This window comes from Mustela nigripes, chromosome 14 (genome assembly GCF_022355385.1).
Source record: "Mustela nigripes isolate SB6536 chromosome 14, MUSNIG.SB6536, whole genome shotgun sequence".
NCBI classification, from domain to species: Eukaryota; Metazoa; Chordata; class Mammalia; order Carnivora; family Mustelidae; genus Mustela; species Mustela nigripes.
The window spans coordinates 63,459,196-63,476,202 of NC_081570.1; the positions used below are offsets into that span (position 1 = coordinate 63,459,196).

Below are 17,007 nucleotides of genomic sequence, written 5' to 3' on the forward strand. Positions count from 1 at the left end.
AATTAAAAGAGGGGGAGATCTGTGTGTGCTCCGGATTCTGTGGGAGCTGAATCCGGATCCTAGAATGCCTGGGAAGATAGTCCAAACCAGACAGAAAGCAGGCATGCAGCCAGGATGAAGAGCAAGAGCAGCTCTGAGGAACTGGAGCCTGTCTACTGCTGGCATGTAGGCAGCTTCCCCTGTCCTCAAGGTCAGAACAAATACCTCTCTTCCTTCCCCTTTCTTCTCTTCAACATCTGAAGCAAAACCCTGTGGACTACAGAGAAGTGAGGACCAAACACGTCCCTTTCGCTTTGAAGTGCTTTGATATTCTTTGGCTTTTATTTTCTTAAAACCTCAATAGCGTGTTAATGCCATGAAATAGCACGATTCCCTTGCATTCCAGGATAAGTGTGCTAGTGGAAAGTAATTGCAAAGCAAATTTTTACAGACAAATTAAGACATTCTGAGCATTGCCTCAAGTAGCGTATTCATTTATTTACGTGTCATAGGGCCATGGTACCTTCTAGATGATAGGCACTGAGCTAAGCACTGGTCATGGGATGGGTGTGGGGCAAGACCTTATCCCGGGGCTCCTGAAACTCAAAATGTAAATGGCTGTGGAGACAACATGCAATGAACAAATAGGCAACTGAGTTCTAGTTTGTTGAAGTGGTGTGAAAGGACAGACATGATATTATGCTAGAAGGGAGGAACTGCAGGTATAGGATGAGGAAAGCAACTTCCAGCAGCCAGGGATGGCCTTCTTGACATGGAATCTGAGAAGAAGCCAAGTACACTGTTAGAGACCAGGAATGGAAAGTGTTCACTTTGGCTACTCTGGGAAGACGGCAAAGCCTGTGTTTACAAAAAAGGCTTTTCATACCATATGATTTTAGGTGTGCAATTAAAGAGACAAAAACAAATGAACAACAATAAAAGAGACAACAAAAAAACAGATTTAACTACAAAGAACAAACTGGTGATTGCTAGAGGGGAGATGGGGTGGGCATGGGTGAAATAGGTGATGGGGAGTAAGAATACACTTACCATGATGGGCACTGAGTCATGTATAGAATGGCTGCATTACTAATGGTACTCTGGAAACTAATATAACAACATATGTTAATCACACTTGAATTAAAAATAGATTCTTTTTTTTTTTTAAAGAGGACTTCGATTTATAGTCACATGGTCTAAAAGGGGTCTTTCACCATATGCTTCTAAGGAGACTACTGGATCCCTCCTTCCAAACCACGCTAACTTTTTTTAAAATAATTAACATATAATATATTATTTGCCCCAAGGGTACAGGTCTGTGAATCATCAGGCTTACACATTTCACAGCACTCGCCATAGCACATACCCTCCCAAGGTCCATAACCCAGCCACTCTCTCCCTACCCCCCAAGCCCCAGAAACCCTCAGTTTGTTTCATGAGATTAAGAGTCTCTTATGGTTTGTCTCCCACCCAATCCCATCTTGTTTCATTTTTTCCCTCCCTACTGCCCATAACCGCCCCCCCGCCCTGTCTCTCAAATTCCTCATATTAGAGAGATGACATGATAATTGTCTTTCTCTAATTGACTTATTTCACTTAGCATAATAACCTCTAGTTCCATCCATACCTTTGCAAATGGCAAGATGTCATTTTTTGATGGCTGCATAATATTCCTCTGTGTGTGTGTGTGTGTGTGTGTGTGTGTGTGTGTGTATTTATGTATGTGTGTGTATATCACATCTTCTTTATCCATTCATCTGTTGATGGACATCTAGGTTCTTTCCATAGTTTGGCTATTGTGGACATTGCTGCTATAAACAAACATTACTCTAAAAATACAAATATAGTGATCTGAAGGGGTACGTGCCCCTTTGGATAATTACATTTGTATCTTTAGAGTAAATACCCAGTAGTGCGATTGCTGGGTCATAGGGTAGCTCTATTTTCAACTTTTTGAGGGCGCCTCCATGCTGTTTTCCAGAGTGGCTGCACCAGCCTGCATTCCCACCAACAGTGTAGGAGGGTTCCCCTTTCTTTGCATCCTCAACAATATTGGTCATTTCCTGACTTGTTAATTTGAGCCATTCTGACTGGTGTGAAGTGGTATCTCATTGTGGTTTTGATTTGTATTTCCCTGATGCCGAGTGATATGGAGCACTTTTTCATGTGTCTGTTGGCCATCTGGATGTCTTCTTTGCAGAAATGTCTGTTCATGTCCTCTGCTCATTTGTTCTTTGGATGTTGAGTTTGATAAGTTTTTTATAGATTTTGGATACTAGCCCTTTATCTGATATGTCATTTGCAAGTATCTTCTCCCATTCTGTCAGTTGCCTCTTGGTTTTGTTGACTATTTCCTTTGCTGCGCAAAAGCATTTGATATTGATGAAGTCCTAATAGTTCATTTTTGCCCTTGCTTCCCTTGCCTTTGGTGATGTTTCTAGGATGTAGTTGCTGCGGCTGAGGTCAAAGAGGTTGCTGCCTGTAAACCACCCTAACCTTGCTCTCTTTTCCCTTCCTACTTTCTTTCCCAGCATTATTTTTTCTCCCTAGCTATCACTAATATCTAACATACTTTCTAATTTACTTACCTGGCTTATTGTCTCCCCCACTAGAATGTGAGCTCTATAAGGACCCGCGTTTTGTCTGTTTTATTCATGATGACTGTGTCTCCAGTGCCTAGAAGAATAACTAGATGTTCAAAGAATACCATTTCCACTACACTGAGCTATTTCTTTTTGCCCCTAGAGAGGAGTAGGGCATAGAAGAAAGATCAACAATTTTGAAAACTGCCAGATCTGGAGTAATACACTGTACTTCACAGGGTTGTTAGGACATTTGCATGAGAGAATGTACATAAAGAATGAGTGCCATGCTGGTGTGGAAGGGCTGAACAAATGCTGTTCTCTCCTGGTTCCCCATCTCTCTTTCTTTCAGCATACTCACAGAGGGCAAGAGCTACCAACCTGAAAAAGTAGGAGAAGATGATACTTAGTGTTTTTCCACTCCCTAGCTGGGGTCCTCCTAGGCTCTTCCGGCCTTCCTCCAGCCTCCCTCTCTCACACATTGCTCCCAGCTCTAGCCTTCCATCATGTCCCATCCTGTCCAACCTGTCTGTCATGCTAGGTCCTCAGAATCCTTGGTTCTGGTGTACAAGGAACAGATGATTACTCACAGCCAATGAATGTTGAACCCCTAGTAGTGACTGCCACTGTGCCAGGAGCAGGCCAGCCTTCCTTCCCATGGATGGGTCAGAGCAGGCGACACCAGCAGACACCATTGCTCTGCATGTGGGCTCAGCCTTCTCTTCTGGGCATTGAGGAACAGACGCTGACACTGTTGGCCTCTGCCTATCCCATTTCCATGCTCACTAACCAGCCTTGAGGAAAGTCTTCTTGAATCCGTTTTCCTCAGGAAAAGCCGGAGGATGAAATAGTACTGAAGAAGGGAGAAAGCAAGGCAGGAGAGCAGAGGCATAGAAAGAGGACAGAGTGTAAAGACAACAGGGGCAAGGGAGAAGAAAGGAGATAAGAGAATGAATGAAAGAGCAAAGAAGAAAAGAGGCAGGTAACCAAGCCTGTTAGATGCTGCCATATCTCACATCCACAGAAAAGATGTTAACAGCAAAGTCTGTGAAAATCCTAGTAGTATCTCTACCTTGGAATATGATTGATAATGATAAAAGTAATAACACAGTAACATTTATTAAACACAATGCTAAGAGTTTACATACATTATCTCCTCTGCATGGTCCTTTCAACTGAAGGCAGATCCTGCCATTCCTTTGTTCAGAATTCTTCAGTCACGTCCCATCTTACCCACAGTACAACCAGTATCTTATAGGACCACTCCTCAAGACGACCTCTTTGTAGGATCCACTTCCCATATCCATCTCTGAAAATATTTCCTCTCACTCTCTCTCTTGCTCTCTGCATTCCATCCACATTGGCCTCCTTGCTATTCTCCCTCAAACCAATTATCCTGCCTCAGGGTCTTTGCACTGGTTCTTATTTTGCCAAGAGCAGTCTTCTCCCAGATAACCATATGACTTTATCCCTTGCGTCCTTTGGAGCTCTTCTTCCTTTACTTGCTAAGCAGATTTTCCCCTGACAGCTCTATTGGCATAACTTTCTTCTGCTCCCCATTCTCCTCATCTTGCTTTTTCTCTATGCTACTTATCCTCACCTGGCATATGATAGTATTTTATGTTAATTGTTTATCTTTTGACTCTAGACTATGAGTACAGGAAGTATGTCAACCTTCTTCTTGACTCATAGTAGATTCATGATTACTATGTTCTCACAGTAACCTTAGAAAGTGGTTTTTATTCTTCATAGTGCAAAATAGAAGAATTAAGCTTACATAAAGTAAGTAAGTTTTCCAGCATCATAGATTGAAGGTAGTAAAGCCAGGCTTCAAATAGCTATCTGGCCAGGGTGTAGGGCCAGTACTCTTAATGGCTATGTTAGCTGGTTCTCCAGGGTCTTCCCACACTGTAAGGACTCCTCTCTCAGAGGGTAGGTTAGCATACTACCTGGCTCATGGTAAGAGTTCAGTAAGCATTCAGGATATTAGCATAATCATCATGGAGTTAACTTACTGTATATATGCAGAGAAAGCTTTGGTTGAAATATTATCTATTCATACATTAGTATTTTTTAAGAAAGAGCATCTAAAATTTGGAAATGAGGCAAAAAGATGACTGCCTATCCTTGCACTCTCATACCAGAGCATTATCTAACATGTTTTCCTATAGGTTGTCTGACTTCATTTTACCATATCATTTTGACTTATTATTTATCATTGATTACAGTCCAGACTCTATATAAAGTTGATGTTAATGTATATAAAACTACTAAGATACAAATCATTACTGTCCAGTAGAGAAACAAATGACTTCTAAACAGTAGAGATGATAACTCCAAATGTTCAGGTCTTACTGCTTTCTAAACCATTAGACAGTTTTGGTTATATATCTTAGAAATGTTATTCCAGCAATCTTTTCCCCCACCAATCCCTCCATCTGTCTTTCTGCCTGCCTGTCTACCTACCTACCTGTCTACCTATTTACTTACCTCTCAGTTTCTTGTATTCTCTTTCAAATCAGCTTTGTTTTCTTGCTGGTTCCTTCATTAATGATTTTAATATATGTTTTACACATGCTTTTAATTTTGTCATATGTATTACAGTAAAATAGCTAGAATAGAATAGAGTGATGATATGATATGATATGATATGATATGATATGATCTCCTAGTAAGGAACTGGTATACCTAAGATATTGAAATCCTGATGTACCCTAATAACTATCTAGTTCCTATACTGATCCTATACTGTTCCTACCCCTGATGGAATTGACTACCTACCATAGAGTTTACCTCTTTGACTTACTGGATGTGAGAAGGATATATCATAGTGGTTAGGAACCAGGGCTCTGAAGTCAGACTACCTGGGTTCAAGTTCTTGCTCTGCCACTTACTAGCTCTGTGATTTTTATGGTTAATTTTATGTCAGCTTGATTGGACCATGGGATGTACAGATGTTTGGTTAAATATTATTTCTTATGGGTCTGTAGGATGTTTCTGGATGAGATTAACATTGAATCAATATACTGAGTAAAGCAAATTGCCCTCCCTAGTGTGAGTGGGCTTTATCCAATCTGTTGAAGGCCTGAATAGAATAAAAGCTTGAGTAAGGAAGAATTTTTCTTCTCTCTGTCTGACTGTCTTCAAGTTAGAACACTGGTCTTCTCCTGCCTTTGGACTTGGTCTTGGACTGGAATTTTTACCACCAGCTCTTCAGGGTCTCCAATTATTACATGTAGATTTTGGACTTCTCAATCTTTGTAATCATGTGAACCAATTCCCTTATAAAAAAAAAATCTATGTCTCCCTACATATCTGTATATACAGCCCATCTGAAACTGTTATCTCTCCATCCGTCCATCCATCCATCCATCCATCCATCCATCCATCTTCTGATTCTCTAGAAAACCCAGATTAAAACAATGATCTTGGACAAGTTGCTTAGCCATATCAACAAAATGGAGCCATATGAGTGGATCTTATCTCAGAAGGTACTTTTAGAAGTAAATGTCATAGTGCTTAGCTTGGTGTCTGGTACTTGGTGTTTAACAAATATTAGTTACTATGGCTTCTGTTTGTTTTTCATCTTAGGAACTTATATAAAGAAAATGAAACTTTACAAATCTATTGACAGATTTTAATTGTAATACTCTCTCTGCAAACTACAGCAGTATTTGTATAATAAGACAACTTCTTTCCTGTTCTTCCTAGAAATTTACTAACTAGAAGCTCCGAAAACAAGAGTTTACCATGAAGGATATTGTATTCTTAGAGAGCTGTACAAAAATTAAAATAGCCCATTCTGGATGGGTTTGTACTTTCTAACTTCCTACACTGTGTTACAGAGATAACTTACTATTTAGCACTGTCCAGTCTGTAGTTTTATTGTCTTGTGCACTTTCTGACCCTATTGATTTACCCTGAAAGTCTAATTTAGTCTGAGAGACCACTTGTGATTTTTGTGCAATTCAGAATGTGGAAGTATCTTTCCCAGCAACCTGTACATTCCGATTTCCTTTGCACATGAGGGTTGATGTGGAAAAGGCAGCTGAGCAGAGGTTGGCAACCTTTCAGAAGTGTTACGCCAAGTGTCCATTTATTCACTCCAACTTCAGGGTTTCCATGCCAGGAAGAAGCTCCTCTCTTCCAAACCACTGGAGACTGAGAACTTCCAAGGCAGAATGAGGCTACGGAAATTGAAATTATCAATTTAAGATAGATTTTTCCCATTTTTTCCTTTCCCAAAAACAAAAGAACTTTAAAAAAGTGGATGCCAAATTTATGCAACCCAGGCAGAAGTGATCCTATGTGTGATGACATGATTGGTGGACAAGACTGGAGTTCTGAAATTGTTTGAAGCTTTTCATGCAGTAATTGTTTGTGTGTGCAAGCACCATGATAGACATGTACTGTGCATTCATTTAGTAATTCATTCATTAAATCCATAATGAGTCCCTAACTTTACATATACAATACTTAATTTTTTATAAATAAGTAAATAAATAAATGAATGAATAAAAGAATAAATAAATAAGAATAAGTATATAAAGGCTAAATAAAAAAATAAAAAAATAAATAAAAGAAGGTATTTAAAGTACCCAACACAGTGCCTGCCTCATAGTAGGTCTTTAGTAATGAAAACCACTAGTTTTAATCTTCTCTTTAAATATTTTGCAAAAGTAATGTACATGGTAAAAAATCTAATAGAGCAAAACTGCTGACATAAAAAGCAGCAATTCCTCACACCGCTTCTGTTCTTTTCCAGTCATAGTCTCTGGAGCCTTGATTTTTAAAACAATTTTTTTCCTATAGTTGCCTGTAGAGCATTAAATAATCCAGGTGCCCAGGGTGATGCATCCTCCATGTACTCTCACAGGGACAGCCCCTGCGGGGTCAGTCTAAATTTGCCTACATCAGGGCATATTTCTCTCTTACCCTGTTTCAGGTGGAGGTCTTACCAGTGTCCCCAGTTGTTGGATACCAGACCTGTCATTGAGGGGGATGAATTGGAGTGGGGGAGTCCACGGTTGGGGAGTTTATCTTCGGAATCCCTTGTGCGCTGCTGTCCAGACCTTGACGGGAGTGGCTTCTCGTTCAGTTCCACCTTGATGTATTCCTTGCCCTTTCACTGGGTTGGCCCTTTCTTTCTCTCACACTTTCTCCAAATCCAATCTCATTCAGTCTCTGCAAGAGACAAAATTCTGCTGACCTCTTAGTCTGGCTCTTTGAATCTCTGTTTTCCCCTGTGGTATAGCCTAGGGGTAAGTATGGAAGGAGGAAGTAGCTCTTCGGGGTTGGAAGAAGGCAACTAATTGGAGGAATGCACTGAGAATGACTAGATTAACATTTGGAGATATAACCAAACTGCCTTATTCCGTTATTTTACTGTTTCTTGATTTATCAACTTGAGACATGATTTATTTTTCTGATCTATGAAGAGGGAGAATTTAGTTAATCTGTTTTCCCTTTTTTTTTTCTCTTTCCCCCCCCAAAGTCTGAGGGTTATGTTAGATTTTGCTTCTTCTGTTTTCTTTTTTATTTTAAATACTACATGATTTTTATCACATCATCTTCAGGCAAGCTCTCTTGTCTAGTCATCAAGATAAGCATGCGTGCGCTATTCTTCCCTCATCTTACATTGTCAAGGCCATTCATGTTCTGTTCTAGAACCACATTTAAAGTTTCCAAGTTTTATAGTTTGATTATAAAAGTTGAAAACCAGTAAACAAGATTTATATTCTAGTGTTGATTAGCATAATTTGTAAATGGACTGTATATTGGAAAATATTGCTTCCCTAAGAAATTTCCTCAATTTGGTAATTCTATTTTGCTTACATAGACTATCATTATACTTACAATATACATGCTGAGGGACAACAGCATGCTCCCATTGAGGTCTGCAAAGCAGCCCAGGGGGTTTGGAAGACCCCGAGGTCTGCAATGTATTTGCAAATAATTTAACAAAAAATAGGTATATAGAGAAATCGATGGAGAGAGAAAGAAGGTAAATGTGGCAGGATGTTAACAACCGGTTCTAAATGCAGGGGATATTCATGTTTCAGCCCCACCCTTTTTTCATAGCCTATAATGTATTATTTGTTTTAGGCGTATAGGTCTGTGATTCATCAGTCTTACACAATTCACAGCACTCACCATAGCACATACCCTTCCCAGTCTCCATAACCCAGCCACCTTATCCTTACTACCTCCAGAACCCTTAGTTTGTTTTCTGAGATTAAGAGCCTCTTATGGTTTGTCTCCCTCTCTGGTTTCATCTTGTTTCATTTATCTCTCCCTTCCCCTATGATCTTCTGTCTTCTTTCTCAAACTCCTCATATTAATGAGATCATATGATAATTGTCTTTCTCTGATTCACTTATTTCACTTAGCATAATACCCTCTAGTTCCATCCGCACCTTTCCAAATGGCAAGATTTCAATTTTTGATGGCTGCATAATATTCCATTTTACACACACAAACACATCTCACATCTTCTTTATCCATTCATCTGTTGATGGACATCTAAGCTCTTTATATAGAATAGTTATTGTGGACATTGCTTCTATAAACATTGGGGTGCAGGTGCCCCTTCAGATACATTTGTATCTTTGCAGGTGCCTGTTCAGATACTTTTGTATTATCTGGTCTGTAATACCCAATGCTGGGTCATAGTGTAGCTCTATTTTCACATTTTTGAGGAACCTCCATACTGTTTTCCAGAGTGGCTGTACCAGCTCGCATCCTCATGAACACTATAGGAGGGTTCCCCTTTTTCTGCATTCTCACCAACATCTGTTGTTTCCTCACTTGTTAATTTTAGCCAGTCTGATTGGTATAAGGTGGTATCTCTTTGTGGTTTTGATTTGTATTTCCCTGATGCTTTTTCATTTATCTGTTGGCCATTTGGTTGTCTTCTTTGCAAAAATGTCTGTTCATGCCTTTTGCTCATTTCTTGATTGGATTACTTATTCTTTGGGTGTGAGTTTGATAAATACTTTATAAATTTTATATACTTCCCCATTATCTTCTATGTCATTTTGCTATGCAAAAGCATTTGATCTTGATGAAGTCTCAGTAGCTCATTTTTGCCCTTGTTTTCCTTGTTTTTGGTGATGTGTCTAGAAGGAAGCTGCTGCAGCTGAGGTCGAAGATGTTACTGCCTGTGTTCTCCTCAAGGATTTTGATGGATTCCTGTCTCCCATTGAAGTCTTCCACCCTTTTTGAGTCTATTTCTGTGTGTGGTGTAAGGAAATGGTCCAGTTTCATTCTTCTGCATATGGCTGTCCAATTTTCCCAATACCATTTTTTACAGAAACTGTCTTTTTTCCACTGGAAATTCTTTCCTGCTTTGTTAAAGATTATTTGACCATGGAGTTGAGGGTCCATTTCTGGGCTCTTTATTCTGTTCCATTAATCTGTGTGCCTGTTTTTGTGCCAGTACAATACTGTCTTGATGATTGCTTTGTAGTAGAGATTCAAGTCTGGATTGTGATGCTATCAGCTTTGGTTTTCTTTTTCAACATTCCTCTGGCTATTCGGTGTCTTTTCTGGCTCCATACAAAGTTTAGGATATTTTGTTCCGGATCTGTGAAAAAAGTTGGTGGTATTTTGATAGGGATTGCATTAAATGTATAGGTTACTCTAGGTAGCATAGACAGTTTTACAATATTTGTTTTTCTAATCCATGAGCATGTCACGTTTTTCCATTTCTTTATGTCTTTTTCAACTTCCTTCATGAGTATTCTATAGTTTTCTGAGAACAGATTCTTTGCCTCTTTGGTTAGATTTATCCCTAGGTATCTTATGCTTTGGGGTGTGACTGTAAACGGGATTGACTCCTTAGTTTCTCTTTCTTCTGTCTCATTGTTCGTGTATAGATATGCAGTTGATTTCTGTGCATTGGTTTTATGTCCTGACACTTTATTCAATTCCTGTATGAGTTCTAGCAGTTTTGGAGTGGAGTCTTGGGTTTTCCACAAAAACGTATCATATCATCTACAAAGAGCAAGAGTTTGACTTCTTTGCTGATTCTGATGCCTTTTATTTCTTGTTGTTGTCCGATTGCTGAGGCTAGGACTTCTAGTACTATGTTGAATAGGAATTGTGATAGTGGACATCCCTGCCAAGTTCCTGAACTTAGGGAAAGAGCTCTCAGTTTTTCCCTATTGAGGAGGATATTCGCTGTGGGTTTTTAATAGGTGACTTTGATGATATTGTGGTATGTATCCTCTATCTCTTCACTTTGAAGAGTTTTGATCAAGAAAGGTTGCTGTACTTTGTCAAGAGCTTTTTCTGCATCTACTGAGAATATCATATGGTTCTTGTTCTTTCTTTTATTAATGTTTTATATAACATTGACTGATTTGTGGATGTTACACCAACCTTGCAGCCCAGGAATAAATCCCACTTGGTCATGGTGAATAATCATTTTAATGTACTGTTGGATCCTATTGGCTAGTTTTTTTTTTTTTTTTTAAGATTTATTTATTTGACAGAGAGAAATCACAAGTAGACAGAGAGGCAGCCAGAGAGAGAGAGAGAGGGAAGCGCGCTCCCTGCCGAGCAGAGAGCCCGATGCGGGACTCGATCCCAGGACCCTGAGATCACGACCCGAGCCGAAGGCAGCGGCCCAATCCACTGAGCCACCCAGGCGCCCTATTGGCTAGTATTTTGATGAGAATTTTTCCATCCATGTTCATCAGGGGGTATTGGTCTGTAATTTTCCTTTTTTGATGGGCTCTTTGGTTTTGGGATCAAGGTAACTGGCCTCATAAAATGAGTTTGGAAGTTTTCCTTCCATTTCTATTTTTTGGAAGTTTCAGGAGAATAGGAATTAATTCTTCTATAAATGCTTGGTAGAATTCCCCTGGGAAGCCATCTGGCCCTGGGGTCTTGTTTGTTGGGAGATTTTTGATGACTGCTTCAATGTTCTTACTGGTCATGGGTCCATTCAGTTTTTCTATTCCTTCCTCATTCAGTTTTGGTAATATGTATGTCTCTAAGGTTGCATCCATTTCTTCCAGATTGTCTAATTTGCTGGCATATAGTTCCTCATAATATGTTCTTAAAATTGTTTGTATTTCTTTGGTGTTGGTTGTGATCTCTGTTTCATTCATGATTTTTTTTTTAATTCATGATTTTGTTAATCTGGGTCCTTTCTCTTTTCTTTTTGACAAGTCTGGCTAGGGGTTTATCCATCTTATTAATTCTTTCAGAGAACCAGCTCCTAGTTTTGTTGATCTGCCCTGGTATTCTTTTGGTTTCTATTTCATTGATTTCTGCTCTGCTCTTCTCCTGCTGGGTTCAGGGTTTCTTTGCTGTTCTTTCTCCAGCTTCTTTAGGTGTATGGTTAGGTTGTGTATTTGAGACCTTTCTTGTTTCCTGAGAAAGACTTTTATTGCTATATACTTTCCTCTGAGGACTGCCTTTGCTGCATCTCAGATTTTGGACTGTTGTGTTTTCATTTTCATTCGTTTTCCTGAATTTTTAAAATTGTTCTTTAACTTCCTGGTTGACCAATTCATTCTTTAGTATGATGCTCTTTGGTCTCCACATATTTGAGTTCTTTCCAACTTTCCCCTTGTCATTGAGTTCTAGTTTCAAAGCATTGTGGTCCAAAAATATGCAGGGAGTGATCCCAGTCTTTTAGTACTGGTTGAGACCTGATTTTTTACCTAGGATGTGATCTATTCTGGAGAATGTTCCATGTGCATTAGAGAAGAATGTGTATTCTGTTGCTTTTGGATAGAATGTTCTGAATATATCTGTGAAGTCTGTCAGATCGAGACTGTCATTTAAAGCCCTTATTTTCTTTTTTATCTTTTGCTTAGATGATCTGTCCATTTCAGTGGGGGGGGGGGGTTGTGGTTAAAACCCCTTACTATTATTGTATTATTGTTGATGTGTTTCTGTGATTTTGTTATTAATTGGTTTAGATAATTGGCTGCTCCTGTGTAAGGGGCATAGATATTTAAAACTGTTGGATCTTCTTAAGTATAATAGTGTCCATCCTCATCTCTTATTATCGTCTTTGGCTTAAATTCTAATTTGCCTGGTATAAGGATTGCTACCCCAGCTTTCTTTTGATGTCCATTAGCATGGTAAATGTTTTCCACCCCCTCACTTTAAATCTGGAGATGTTTTTGGGCCTAAAAGGAGTCTCTTGCAGATAGTATGTGGATGGTGCTTATTTGTTTGTTTGTTTTTAAAGACTTTATTTATTTACTTAGAGAGAGAGTGATTTATTTACTTAGAGATAGAAAGTGCATGCGTCAGGGGAGGGGCAGAGAAGTAGACACCTGACTGAGCAGGGAGCCCAATGCAGAACTTGATCCCAGGACTCTGGGATCATGACCTGATCTGAAGGCAGACACTTAACTCCCTGAGCCACCCAGGAGCCCAGGTCTTTTTTTTTTTTTTTTAATCCAATCTCATACCCTGTGTCTTTTGGTTGGGGCATTTAGGCCACTTATATTCAGGGTAACTATTAAAAGATATGAATTTAGTGCTGTTGTATTGACTTTTATTGCTGCTGTATTGTACAGTAACAGGTGACTGTTACTGTATATTATCTCTGTTCCTTTCTGGTCTATGTTACTTTTAGACTCTCTCTCTCTCTGCTTAGAGGACCCCTTTCAATATTTCCTGTAGAGCTGGTTTGGTATTTGCAAGTTCTTTAAGTTTTTGTTTGTCCTGGAAGCTTTTGAATCTCTCCTTCTATTTTCAATTGCAGCCTAGCTGGATATAGTATTCTTGGCTGCATATTTTTCTCATTTAATGATCTGAATATATCATGCCAGACCTTTCTGTCCTGCCAAATGTTTGTGGCTAGGTCTGCTGCGAATCTAATGTTTCTATTATTGTAGGTTACAGGCCTCTTGTCCTGAGCTGCTTTCAGGATTTTCCCTTTGTCTCTGAGACTTGTAAGTTTTACTATTAGATGATGGGGTGTGGTCCATTTTTATTTGTTTTGAGAATTCTCTGTGCTTCTTGGATTTTGATGACTGTTTCCTTCCCCAAATTGGGGAAGTTCTCCACTATAATTTGCTCCAATATACCTTCTACACCTCTCTCTTCTCCTTCTGGTTTCCCATTATTCTAATATTGTTTCATCTTCTAACATTGTTTCATCTTATGATATCACTTATGTCTCGAATTCTCCCGTCATGATCCAGTAGTTGTTTACATCTCTTTTTCTCAGCTTCCTTATTCTTCATCATTTGCTCTTCTATATCACTAATTCTCTCTTCCCATTTATCCTATCCATTAGAGCCTCCATTTTTTTTTTTAAGATTTTATTTATTTATTTGACAGACAGAGATTATAAGTAGGCAGAGAGGCAGTCAGAGAGAGGAGAAAGCAGGCTCCCTGCTGAGCAGAGAGCCCGATGTGGGGCTTGATCCCAGGACCCTGGGATCATGATCCGAGCTGAAGGCAGAGGCTTTAACCCACTGAGCCACCCAGGCGCCCCTAGAGCCTCCATTTTTATTTTACTGCATTAATAGCCTTTTTTATTTTGACTTGGTTAGAGTATAGTTATTTTATTGGTCTACAAAAGGATTCTCTAGTATCTTCTATGCTTTTTGCAAGCCTAGCTAGTATCTTTATAATTTTTATTCTAAACTCTAGTTCTGACATCTTATTAATGTCTATATTGATTAGGTCCCTGGCATTCGGTACTGCCTCTTGTTCATTCTTTCTTAATTTCTTTTTTTTTTTTTGAGGTGACTTTTCCTGTTTTGTCATTTTGTCCAGAGAAGAATAGATGAATGAGAGAACAAAATGCTAAAAGGGTAACAATGACCCCAGAAAAAATATACACTAAACAAATTAGGGGAGCCCCAAAACTGGGTAAAAAGAATATGATTAGACTGTTAAATAGAACAGAGCCAGACACTGGAGTCTAGCTGTATTTTGGTGTGTTAGAGGAAACTGCCTCCCAAAATTTTAAAGAAACAAAAGCATGTACAAACAAAAATAAGGATAAACCCAATGAAGGGATAGAATATGAGTGTAAAGATGAATATTAAGAGATTTTAGATTTTATTTATTTATTTGATAGACAGAGATCACAAATGGGCAGAGAGGCATGCAGAGAAGAGGGGGAAGCAGGCTCCCTGCTGAGCAGAGAACTCAAAGCGGGGCTCAATCCCAGGACCCAGGATCTGAGCCGAAGGCAGAAGGTTTAGCCAACTGAGCCACCCAGGCACCCCCAACATTAAGAGAGTTTAAAAAAGGAATTGATAAGGTTGAAAAAATAATATAAATTAAAAAAAAAAGAAAAAAGGAGAGCACACGATCAGGGGGAGACTAGAACAAAAAACCATACACTAGATTTGGGGTATATTTTGGTCTGTTAGAAGAAACTGTATCCCAAAATTTTAAAGAAAGAAAAACTTATATATACATATATATAAAAGAAGGTTAAATATAGTGAAGGGATAGAATATGAGTGTAAAAATGAAAATTAAAAACTTTGAAAAAGGAATTGGTAAGATGTTGGTTGAAAAAGGAAAGAAGAAAAATTTTTTTTAAATAGAAAATATTAAAAAAATAAAATTAAGAAAATTAAAATTGAAAGACTAAAGAATCATGGGTGAAAAGCCACGAATTCTATGTGCTGTATTCCCCTAGAGCTATAGTTTTGCAGTTCTCATTGATTGGTAATCTTGGTCCTTCCTGGATGTTCTTGCTGATCTTCTGCCCATTGCAGTGATTCTTAAATATCTTTGCCAAAGGCAGAATTGCTCCACCCTTGCCAGGGGCCAGGCTAAGTATTCTGGTCAGATTTGCTCTCAGTAGCTTTTGTTCCCAGAAAGCTTTCTGTATGGTTCTGGAGGACAAGAATGAAAATGGCGGCTTGCCAATCTCTGGCTCTAGAAGAGCCGAGAGCTCAAGGCCCCCCTCTTCAATGAGCCCTCAGAGAAAAAGTGGTCAATCACTCCTGTCTCCCTAGTCTCCGGACACACTCCGTGCTCACCAGGCCTGTGACTGAGCATTTTTGTCTTTGCTGTACGGCCCTGTTTGGAATCTCCAAACCCAGTAGATTCCTGCAGTGTAGTTCTATGCCACTCTACCCATGGAGGAATTGGGGGGAGTCCCCAGGCCTCCCTGTGTCTGCTACTTGAGGGGTCCCTGCTTGACGAGCAGTGGCTTGACTGTACTTCAGATTACGGTTTATGGCAACCTGAGCTAAGAGCCCCCTCCTTAGCTCTACCTCTGCAGCTGGCTTCCCTGCACTGATACTTGGGAGCTCTGCCACACTCAGGTATCCCCAGTCTTTCTGTGACCTGAGTGTCCTGCAACTGCACTGTCCTAGTGAGGATTCTGCTCCCCCGCTTAGCCTCCAGAGCGATGTCCCTCACTGGAGCAGACTTCTGAAAGTTCTCATTTTGTGCTCTGCTGCTGTATCACTTGCTGGTAGCTGGCTGAAGGAGGCTCTCTCCCCACCCTAGTCTGTCTTCCTCTATCACCTCAGATTCACTATTCCACATGTCCTAACTTCCAGAAAGTGGCCAGATCTCTTTTCATAGAACTGTTGCTATTCTTTTCTTCAGTCTACTGTGGATTTTGTAGGTGTTCAGAATGGATTGATAACTATCTAGCTGAATTCCTGGGACCTGATAAAATTTAGGTCTCCTACTCCTCTGCCATCTTGCTCCACCTCCCACGTTTCAGCCCGTTAGTCATGTAACTTTTCTGTTGGTTTAAATGTTTTCAAAAGTCCATTTCAAAGTCCAGAATTTTCAACAAGTTTAAAGTAGATGAATGTAATCGTGCTTCTATCTCCCTCACAGGAATTACCAAGGACTGAATTCAAACAGGACTATTTAAACTTTAGTTAATATAAGGTATAACTACCTAGAGTTATTAATTTTAAGAAAAAAATGGAAATGTCCATTGAGTGATGCATTTCAGAAGCATTGATTTGAGTCAGATTTCTTCAGCTCCTGTGCAATTAATAGTCTAGATAAAGAATTATCAGTAGATGGTAACCATATGAATCATGTCTTAGATTTTTAAACTAAGACAGGTTGAAAATAAACACATTTTCCAGCTTCTTAGATAAGCTTTCTATTATACCAACTCTGTGACATGGATTAAAATTATAATAATGGATTAAAAGTATTGTTTTATCTCCTCTAAAACACAAAATATTAATGTCATGAAGTCTTTTAGTGCTTGTACTAATACAGGGTTGGCAGTTGTGAGGCAAACCCTAAGCTACTAGGGCTTTCCAAGGCATTATTATTCTGATATATGATCACACTATTTTAAACACCACATCTCAATTTTCTGACAAATTTTTCACTTTTTTAGTTCTAAGGATTTGTAGCATCCCATTCTTCTCTAACTCCTTATTCGTGTAAGAAAAGTGTTAAATTAAGTATGAAAGTTCAGAGTGTATTGTAGTGTTGAGAAGTAAGGTCAGTTTTTTCCTGAATCA

At 39.2% G+C, this 17,007-nt stretch overlaps 1 protein-coding gene across 3 annotated transcripts in view; it reads left to right on the plus strand.

Moving 5' to 3' along the window:
* The window catches only part of ST6GALNAC3 (ST6 N-acetylgalactosaminide alpha-2,6-sialyltransferase 3), a 526,582-nt gene that overhangs the window by 255,741 nt on the left and 253,834 nt on the right, over positions 1-17,007 (plus strand). The gene's annotated exons all lie outside the window — the stretch shown is intronic.